Below are 11,002 nucleotides of genomic sequence, written 5' to 3'. Positions count from 1 at the left end.
GCATTCAGAATGAAAGGCTATTTACCAAAGATCATTCTCATACCGTATTTTCCTACTTTCGACATTTTTTCGGCTACCTTACTGCCCTTGAAAGAATTGAAGCACTGTGTGGTCAGGTGTCACGTTTCCACTGAAGACTGAAATTTGCATATCCGCTCTTTCGCATTGACAACAAAAACCTATCACAATCGCATGTGTAAGCATGTCCCATCATGCTTTAAGACTTTTCCCATGATCCTCTGATTTGTCTCTCGCCATGTGAGCGGCCATGTCTTTCGTTCGCTGTCCGGACTCGCCCCTCCTGGACAAGATTACATGGTCGCAGTCTCGCTCTCAACTCACGTGGCTCGAGTGTTCTTCTCGATCGTTTGTCTTCTCTCCAAGTTTCTCTCTTCTCACTCACAGATCAGACTCTGTTGCACCATGGGCAAAGATCGACCAGTCTTCGATGCCAGCTCATCGGATCGCCGCCGTGCTTTCAAATTTTTTGTGGCGAACTTTCGAGACTTCTGCATTATGGAAGATTACATAAATGCGGCTAAAACCATCGACAGTGAGGACTACTGGATAATAGCCAAACGTCCAAAAGCCATGGCCGCTCTCCGTCGCGCGTTTCCCCAAGCGGAATGGGACGTCTTAACTAGGACCATCGACGCTCAAATATCAGAAGACGAAAAACAAAATCCTGCTCAGTGGCTAACCAAGCTTTCACAACATTATCTTGGTGGGGAACCAATTATTCAAAGCACGCACAATTTTCTTCGAGAGCTGAAACAAGAGCCAGGTATGTCCATTCAAGCGTGACACTCTCGTGCGTTTAGAATACCAGAAGTGTAATTTTCCACCTGCAGGGGATGACAGATTACAAAGGGACATTTTTGTCATTGGCTTAAATGATTCATTTCGACGTTTTCGCAGTGACATAATTTCTCATGAAGACTTAACATCCCTCACTTTTGCTCAAGTCATCTCCAAAGCTCGTGATTTTGAAGCCAACATTCAAACCGACTCTGCTATCACTCAGCAACATCTTGAAGAAGCAGCTAACAAAGTCACACCCACTGAAGACAGACCAAAAGGGCCATCTCGTCCTCCTCGTCGTCCAATCCCTCCTGCCATTGGACAAACTAACTCCAAAACTTGTATTTGGTGTGGACGTAGGCCCCATACTACTCGTCATGCCAGCCCTGCTTCGAATGACACATGTAATGCCTGTGGAAAACGCGGACATTAGCAACAGGTGTGCAGGGCTTCTTCTGCAAAAGTTGCATCTGATGTGGAACAGGTTACCCACACCAACCCTCATCAACCCGCTTATTTCATCACGCATGATGTCTGTCAAGTCTCATCTGCACCTAAAGGCATCTTTGTTTACCTTGACCTCAGTTCTCCTGCATCTACATCATCATCCATCAAGCGACTCAGATTTCAGATTGACTCAGACTGCTCCTGCAACACCATACATGTCACAGACCTCAACAAGCTTCCTCCAGTGCCAGTGAGCCCATCTTCCGTTCGCCTCCTTGACTACTCAAAAGCAGTCATCCCAACCACTGGGCAAACTACACTGCAGTGCACTCGCCGTGGAAAATCCTGAGATTGTAGTCCAAATCATCACTGCGGAACACTACTATGCTCCTCTCTTGGGTCTGGCTGACAGCACCCACGTGGGCATTATCAACTATGATGTGGACACTGTCAATCAATTGGAGGCTAGCCCATCATCCCCACCACCTCTTGGTGAGTTAACTTTAGATTACATTAAACTTACGAATCCAGAATTGTTTGAAGGCTTAGGCAAACTGAGTGAACCTTTCTCACTCACCCTTAATCCTGAAGTGAAGCCTGTCCAAGCGGCCCCTCACGACTATGCTGCACCCAAGCTACCTGTCATCAAGGAAGCACTAGATAAGCTCATCCAAACTGGTCAGCTGGTTCGAGTAAATGAACCCACCCCCTGGATCTCTAACATGGTGGTTCGGGAGCGTCCAGCAACTGCTACTAAACCTGCTAAAGTCCGTATTTGTTTGGACCCCTCACAAACTATCAACAAGGCAATCATCAGACCTGTTTACCCCATACTCAACCCGAACAAGATCAAGTTCAAAACGTCAACTGCACCGTTCATGGGTCACATCCTTACTCCAGAGGGACTCAAACCTAGCACAGAGATAGTTACTGCTGTTCTTGACATGCCTCAACCTCAAGATAAGGCAGCCACCCGTCGCTTTCTGGGAATAATCACTTACCTGTCCAAATTTTGCCCAAATCATAGTGAAGTAGTCCGCCCTCTTCGTGACCTCACCCACATCAAGCAAGATTTCCTTTGGTCTGAACAACACAGCAAAGCTCTCACACAGGCCAAGGAGCTAGTTTCCAAAGCACCTTGTCTTCGCTACTTTGATGTTAAGGCTCCTATCATGCTCCAAGTGGATGCTTCTGAATATGGCCTGGGCGCTGCACTGCTCCAACCTGCCACAAACGCCATCGACTCTTCCAACATACAGTGGCAACCAGTGGCCTACTGCTCCAGTTCTCTTTCGCCAACTGAACAGCGCTATGCTCAAATTGAGAAAGAAACCCTTGCTATCGTTCAAGCCTTCCTCAAATTTGATTGACTCCTTTTTGGAAAGTCAGATGTGACTGTTCACAGTGATCATCAACCCCTGGAGACTATTTTCAAACGTCCCCTAGCTTCAGCTCCACGTCGTCTACAGAGCATGATGCTGGCTCTCCAGCGATACACGTTCCATGTTGAATATCGCAAAGGTTCTTCTCTCCACATTGCTGACACTCTGTCTCGAGCTCCTCTTCCCATCACCTCTCATAAGCAACTTCATGATCAGCTGGTGTACCAAGTTGAGTTTGAATCCAATAATCCTGATCTCTCTGGCTTCCAAGATAACACCCTCCGAGACATCAGAACGGCAGCTAGCACAGATCCTGAGCAGATCATTCTCCAGTCTCTTACCAGCAGAGGATGACCCAACGACAAAGCGGCTGTTTCAGAGTTGGCACGACCGTACTGGCCTGCACGTCATGAAATCATTGCTCATGATGGATTGCTCTTCAAGCAGGATCATGTCATCATTCCCTCTGCGCTTCATGACAGTCTCTTACACAAGCTCCATGCTGCCCACCGGGGCCCTGAGTTTACTCTTCGTCACGCTCGCAGCTGTCTGTTCTGGCCAGGCCTTAACAGTCAAATTACTGACATGTGCCAATCCTGTGGTATTTGTGCCCAGCATGCTCATCAGCATCCACGGGAGCCACTCCAACCATACCCAGTACCAACTCTACCGTGGCAACTAGTTTCCCAGGACTTGTTTGCACTCAATGGTCAAGCTTATCTAGTTACAGTTGACCATTACAGTGACTTCTATGAAATTGATCAGCCTCCAAACATTCAGTCTTCAGCAGTTATTCAGGCTACCAAGCAGCATTTTAGTCGACATGGAATTCCTCACACTCCCATCACAGACAATGGTGCTCAGTACACTTCTGATCAATTTAAAACATTTGTTAAGAAGTACCAATTTAATCATATTACATCTTCCCCATACTGGTCCCAGTCAAATGGACGAACAGAAGCTGCTGTCAAATCAGCCAAGCACATTCTTCTCACAGCAGAGGATGTGGATTTAGCCCTCTTGTCTGTCCGTAACACTCCAGGCACACCTATTCTCCTGCTCAGCGCCTGTTTGGACGCGCACTTTGCAGCGGTCTGCCTCAGCTTCCAGCTTTGTTGGAGCCTTTCACTCCTCCAAGTGATACCGTAGTAGCTGATCATGTCCATCGTAAACTGCAGCAGAAAAACTCGTATGACAAACATGCAAGTGCCCCTCTCCCTGATCTTCCTCCAGGAAGCTATGTATATGCAAGACCACCACCTACCCCGTCAGCTAAATCCTGGATCAGTGGAAAAGTGGTTGGTTCTGCTGGTCCTCGGTCGTACCTCATTGACACTGGCAACAGTCAAATCAGACGAAACCGTGTCCAAATTCAGCTTGCACCACCGTAGCTCACAAGTGACTCCCCGCCTCAGGACCGGCCTGCGCCAACTCTCCCTGACAAACTGCTCTCTAATTCGTTATCACCCACAGCACCTCCATCTTTGACTCCAGAGTCTTCAGCAAGTCTGTCACCAACGCCACCAAGGTCTTCAGAGAGCTCCTCATCAATACTATCTCCAGCCCCTGTAACCCTTCTGTTGCCCTCAGCTGATGACACTCCACCAGCAGCGTCCCTTTCTCTAGCCAGTCCTTATACACCGTCACAGGCATCTCCTGTCATTTCATCGCCCAGTTTACCTAGGCCTCCAACGTCGAATGGTCGAATGATTCGGCGTCCTGCCAGATACTCTGACTAAAGTATGCTGGACATCAAACTTATTGTACATCACCTTTCCTGTCACAGGATCAGAATACCCGCTGTTGTAGCTTAGGACTGGATGGATCGAGAATGAGACGACTGGAAGAGAACACTGACATTATAAGTTTATTTTTTTATCTGTTATGTATTAGCCTTTTACATTGTTTCTTGTGAGTTCCTGTTTGAAGAAGAAAGCGTGTAAGCATGTCCCATCATGCTTTAGGACGTTTCCCATGATCCTCTGATTTGTCTCTCGCCATGTGAGCGGCCATGTTGGCCTGTGAACAAAGTCTTGTTAGAATCCACGGAGCTTGTCAACTTATTACGGATGTTTAGTGATCTCTCAGCATTTGTTAAGCCAGCAGTCGTATTCTAAATCCACATCCTCGAAGTTATCCACATAAAAACGTCTCTTTCCATAAAACTGTGTTCTTGAGCTGCTTGTCAGCTGCTTGAGCTTTGATTCTTTCATCCTAAGCGCTTGATAAATCTTTCGCTGTCTTTCGACATGATCAAAGAATCTCTCAGGGAACTCGAGCTTTTTGTCGAAAAAAACGTGTTTTCTGCGAAAAATAATTTTCTTTCTACCCTTTCTCGTGCCAGTCTGATGACAGTATCTCTAAAACCGAAAAAAAACTGTAAAAATTCCTCACAAACTCGCTCAAACCCACTTGAAGCGGTCACAGTGATTTGGGTATCGCCGTGTTTTAGGTACCCCAGTACCCAAATCCCTACGGCTGGGCTACTACGGCTGCCATGACTGAAAAGGTCTGGGGAGAGTACGTCTCGGTGGTCTGCCAAATTAATTTTAAGTAGCCTGCGAACAGGCTCCCCGTGAGTCCAAACGAAGCGAGGGAGCCTGTAGACATTCTATTGATCCGCCGTTCTATGATACCAGCTCCTGGTGTCATGATATGATTGGTTAAATTGCTGATTGTTGACATCTTTGAGATGAATATTTGACAGATGTTTATAAAATTACGCGACTCCTACGGTTCGTGACAATACTGCGTTTGCCGTTCTCTCTTAAGTTTCGGTCTCTCGACCTCTCGTTATTTCACAAGTGATTTTGAAGGATACTTTACGCTCTGTTATGAGGAGGAATTTTAAGTAGGAGTTAATGGAGCGAAGCCGTTTGACCCCGAGGGGGTTCTTTGGGAATTTCTGGGTGGGGATGTGCTGCTGGGACCCTGGAACCCTTAGCCTATTCCAGAGCTAGTTCAGCTGAATTTTGCTACCCTATACTAGAGTAAACTCCCCAAATCCTCCCATCTATCGACACTATTGAGGCTGATTTGCGTAAATTTAAACTTGCCGATTTGATTTTTTTATATTTTTGAGTGGCGATTCCTAGTTGCTTTAGTCTAGATAAAATCTTCAACCAACTAGTCAGTTTTTGGAAAATGATACCCTATTCTAGACCCAAACGCTCTGATTTATATACCCTATCCTAGAGTAAACTGCTTGAAAACCATACCCTTTACAGCGGCACATACTTATATAGCCCATATATGGGAGTGCCCCCCCCCCCCCCTGGGCGTTTGGCGGTGCTACAGCAATTTTTTTAGAGGTCATTTAAGGCATGGTTTCCGGACTTTCCACTGTTAACTGCTTGTCGCTTCGAAGAGTTTGACACCTCTATCGTGTGCTTATTATTTCTTTAGGCTCATTTCAGCATTGGAAAATATGTTTTAAGCTCTCTAAGTATTGGCTCTGGAGCGACAAAGATAAGTTTGAAATATTCCGTGAACATGTTGCTTACTCGCACTCTATATTATGATGCCCGGGCCCCCGGCCCGACCCGGCTATTTGATTAGGCCGATTCGAACTGTTTGCAACTACAGAAAATTTAGCTTCTTGACAGGTCTAATTACCTCATTGACTGATTTGTTACAGGCTTATCATCAAGGGCAGACCATAGGCACAACAGAAACAAAGTCTATAGGCTCCCCTGCCCACGCCCCGATCGCTTCGCTTGCAGAATTCTTCTGTCTCGCGCTCGCCGAAATTTTTTTCCGTCCTCGCCGGGAGCCTGTATGCAGGCTAAATTTTAAGTTTAGCAAAGCGAAATAAAAAGATGAAAGAAACGTACATCGGCTAAGGAGTTTAAAATCTCTTTTATTTAGTTTCTCACAGCCAAATGGCTTAGCTCAAAGGACGATGGCCGTTTATTCGCCTTCTTAGGGCGAACAGATTATTTCTGAGCGAAAGCGAATGCCATACACTTTGTACCATAACAATTTGATGGATAAAATATATAATTTCAGAGACAAATATCTCAAAGAATATCGAGTGCACGTGAGGAACACAAGTGTATCAATACTCAAAGAAGCAAAATAGCATCGTATAGTTATCCAGATATAAAACATCTTCACTAAACCCTCAAAGCAAACTTAACCGAAGAAAAACAACCTCGTGCTCAACACTTGACTCACTTCGCCATTCCAACACCTTTGCTAAAACTTATCGTAAATTACAACCTTGACACAATCTTTGACTTAAATTGACTTTAAAGGATATAGTATCCAATGGAATTCTTAAAATGCCGAGATGTCCGTTGAAAAGGGCCAGAGAAGCGAAATAAACCCAACGTAGTAGCCACTACGGCAAAACATCCCGACTCACGTAGTCAGATTTAGCCTGCAGGCGTATTTCCGGCTGTCACTTGGTTCCGCCGAAAAATAACGTCTGCGAACCCGAGCCTGGAAACGATTTCTGTGACGTGATGACTTTTGTTCCTCCTTGGCTAATCAGATTCCATGATAGAATGAAACTCGAGTGCTCCTCACAGCGAATACCTCGCACAGTAGTTCTGGGGTTATTTGAGCTAAACTGTGATTGGCTTAGAATTCCTACGTCACAGAAATCGTTTTCTGGCTCGGGTTCGCAGACGTTATTTTTCGGCGGAACCAAGTGACAGCCGGAAATACGTCTACGTTCGCAGGCTAAGTCAGATTTCACGCTACGGCAAATTCGCTACGGCTGGTTGCAACCGACGTACCTGCGCAGTGTCTCATTTTGGGGGAAATTAACTTCCGGCAGCCGTATTAGCGCTAGCCGTAGCGATCTGCTTAAAGTCCCTGATGTTTTGGGTTCCCAAAACACTGAAAGCGTAAACTGAAACTGGGGCAAGTGAAATCATCCACAATTCTGCTCAAAACCCATTTATCTTCTTACAAAGCTTTGTCTCAATAAATTAAAGCATTCTTTTGATTGATATAAAGACCTATAAACACAATACGTCTCTTAAAATAGTCGCAATTCCTAACAGACTGTCTTATAGCTGAGTCCGCAGTTATAACGACATACAAAACCGGATTCACACGCTTAAGGTCCGTACAAACATGCGCTTGGTGCCTATCGATAACCCTTGAAATGCACGTTATTTTAAACGAGAAAGGCGCTTTTTAAACCTCGGATAGTGCGGTGATTGAATTTAATCAATATGCGAACGAGCACACTGAGATGCGGCTGTCACGCAATATGCAGGTCTCAAGCTGCGACTGACTTCTGTGTATGTTGCCAGTCAGAAGTAAACTTTGTCTTAGACTTGTGTGTCGCTCTTTCCTTGACCAACCCTCCTAGTGGATTTTGCCGGCGAACAATTCTCTTTGCCATTAAAGGAGTTTTTTTTGTTTCGGAGACAAAACCAAAATATATCTAAATAAAGTAGACAAGGCTAATCTTGTAATCATTTCTTTAATTCAGGGTAACCAAATCTTGTTAAGGAAAGTAACTTAGTTCATTCAGTCAAAGGTCACGACTGAGATCGACTTCAAGTCACGGTAACGTTAGTCCGTGACGCTCCTTCATAAACGGCTGTAAGGTGCACCGATGGAAATGAATTTTCAAGATCAGAAAATGCATTCTAGTACCACAACAAATTTATTACATCTATCCTTACAATTTGTGGCCACTCGGAAAACTCGGATTAAGGTGGCTCAAAACAGTTTCCAACACTTAGATTTTGATGGGTCGTTATAAACACTCTTTATCAATTGATGCTACAATCATGATTTCTCAAAACTGCCCAATCATTGGTGAACACGCTGTTATCATCTTCGTGACACAATAGGTTACCATAGAAACAGTATACCCTCCTAAAAACACCTTCAGGGACAAAAACGGCACGGTGAAATGTTTTTATATTATCAACTTTTGATAAGCATGACAAGACGCAACTTTTGGCAAAAATTCTGTTCGTGGGGTTCTGTACGGCCCTGCAAATGATCCCAGGTCCGGAAATGATCCCCAGATTGTGCCATAAATGATCCCGGACTGGAAATGGTCGCCTCGCCATAAAATTTGGAAATGTGAGGACTCAGGAATTTGGACAGTGGACTTTAAATTTATGCAATCGCTTTTTTTATGGCTGTGAAACTCAGAAAACCGTGAACATTTGGATTTGATTCCAAAAGGTTAATTTGGTACTGAACTAATCACTATAAAGTTCAGGACAGGCGAGAAAACCTCAAAACCACAACCAATAGGCCACGTTCGTTATATCAATATTCTAACATTCATCGGAGGACTACAGGTCAAAATTGCAATTTTTTAAAGTTTCCTTTGTCTTTCAATTCCCAAAAGAGACTTGGATACAAGGAAAACACCACGAAACATAGAAGTTTGTCCTGAAAGCCTCAGAGCCATGTTAGAACGTTGATATGTCGAACGTGGCCTATTACCGCTGGTGTTTGCGGTTTAGTTTTCTCACGCTTAATTGGCTTTTTCTTAGCTACACAATAATCCTTAAATATTTCTGGTATTCACGGTTTTCCGAATTTCACAGTAATAATTCAATATTTTGATACAACAGTAACTATATGAAACGCTAGAAAATGTGCAGTATGAACGATTTGAATGCAAATTTCACAACTTTAAAAATGATAGGAGGGGGTAAGTTTCTAAAGAAACTGTGGTACTGCGTCGGTGGGTAGTATAACAAGATAATTCGGTTTTATCAACTGGGTTGACAATGTGAATTGGCCCCCGTAAAGAGATTCGAAAGCTGACGTTTCGAGCGTTAGCCCTTTGTCGGAGCGAATCCGAAGGGCTAACGCTCCAAACGGCAGCTTTCGAATCTCTTTACGGCGGCCAATTTACATTATCAACCCAGTTGATAAAACCAAATTATCTTTAAAAATGATATCGAACGTTACGAAATCCTGTGTTTGAAGTTTGTAGTTTTGCTGGATCCTTCCCTGAATGACTTTATTGGGTCCGGGCCTGAGATGTATGATAACTCAGAATGTTCACCACATCCTCAAATTTGGATACAAATGAGAATTCCCAAGTGGATTGACTACATTTTTACTACGGTAACTAGCACGAAGGAATCTTAGAGACTTTCGTGTGAGCCCGTGGCTATCTAGGAGGCAAGTAGATGTAATGTACAGGGAAAAGTTCTAAGCGGTTAATTAGATGGCAGAGGTATCTTCTAAGATTCATTTCTTTTTGCAGTGCGTTTCCTGAACGAAATATTTATGCAGTCGACACATGTCAATGTGTGAGAAACGGTTTTTATTGCTGCTTTTATGCCTGAGGTGCTTGTCCTTTCTTTACCTAGGATAACTAAGAAAATATGTATCCATCCATAGACTTTTCATGGAGTCCACGCCATTCCTAACTTTCTGCGGTGGAATCAGTTCCGGTCCCGGGATCATTTGCGGTACAATTTGGGGATCATTTGCGTGGCCGCACAGTTCAGAGCCACCTTTAATTTTCGAAATATACGCTCATTGACTACGCCATCTTTTAGAGTGGATCTACCGCGAACGGTAAGCGGGTCTGCATGTTTGAACGTAGAAAAGATGGCTCCATTTGTTAACATATGCGACATAAATCTTTACCTTCCGGCATCGACTTCGACATCGTGAAAAGAAAGTTGGGCCTTTACGACGAGTCTGCGGTATTGCCCATTGCACGTGACTGAGCTCTGACTGGAAATACGAGGGTAAACCTATAGTCGATCGCCCGACTAACAAGCCGTAATTTTTGCGAAGGATTGGAATGAAGTTTATTCTTCCCCCATAATCGATAAAAGTGCCGTTTTTTGTCATTGACTTGTATATTTTAGCAAGATGTTTCGGCTAACTCTTAAGCCTTCATCAGTTGAAAAACCGCTTGATGTTACGCGCGATAAAACCTTTTTAAAATAGAAACGTTGCGCGTGCTGTATGCGCGTGAATAAATGAATTTTAAGTGCATGCTAAGCACTTGTAGACTTCAGGGATGACTATGTGATCATTCCCAGCGTTCGGGTCTTTTACAGACATCCAAGCTTCTAGAAAAAGCCGCTGATGGTAATGTGCCTCATGCTACTTAACAAATAGATTCCATGTTGCCGTGCGTCTGTTCAGTAATAGATCACAGATGACGTCAAAATGTGGTAAGAACAAAAAAGTGGCACACGAGGCGATTGCCGCGTGTGTCACTGACGGCAACATGGAATCTATTTGTTAATTATATAATCACCCAAGTTATTCTCTCATTTTGATTGGTTCTCGCCTATGATCTATTAGAGGACAGACGCACGATTGACGTCATCATTACCAAGTTTTTCCCTCTGTGTTTTAAAATGGCGGAAAGTTTTGAGAAGTTAGATACTATTTTACGTGACTGGGCAAAAGAT

At 44.1% G+C, this 11,002-nt stretch overlaps 1 pseudogene; it reads left to right on the top strand.

The window, feature by feature from the left end:
- Nucleotides 1–228: 228 nt before the first annotated feature.
- Nucleotides 229–4,795, top strand: LOC149112003 (uncharacterized; annotated as a pseudogene).
- Nucleotides 4,796–11,002: the final 6,207 nt, after the last annotated feature.

This window comes from Orbicella faveolata, unplaced genomic scaffold (assembly GCF_042242905.1).
Source record: "Orbicella faveolata isolate gen_17 unplaced genomic scaffold, um_ofav_v1 contig_2, whole genome shotgun sequence".
In the NCBI taxonomy this organism is placed as follows: Eukaryota; Metazoa; Cnidaria; class Anthozoa; order Scleractinia; family Merulinidae; genus Orbicella; species Orbicella faveolata.
Note: the sequence above shows the minus strand (reverse complement) of the source record. Positions and strands in the feature narration are given on the sequence as shown.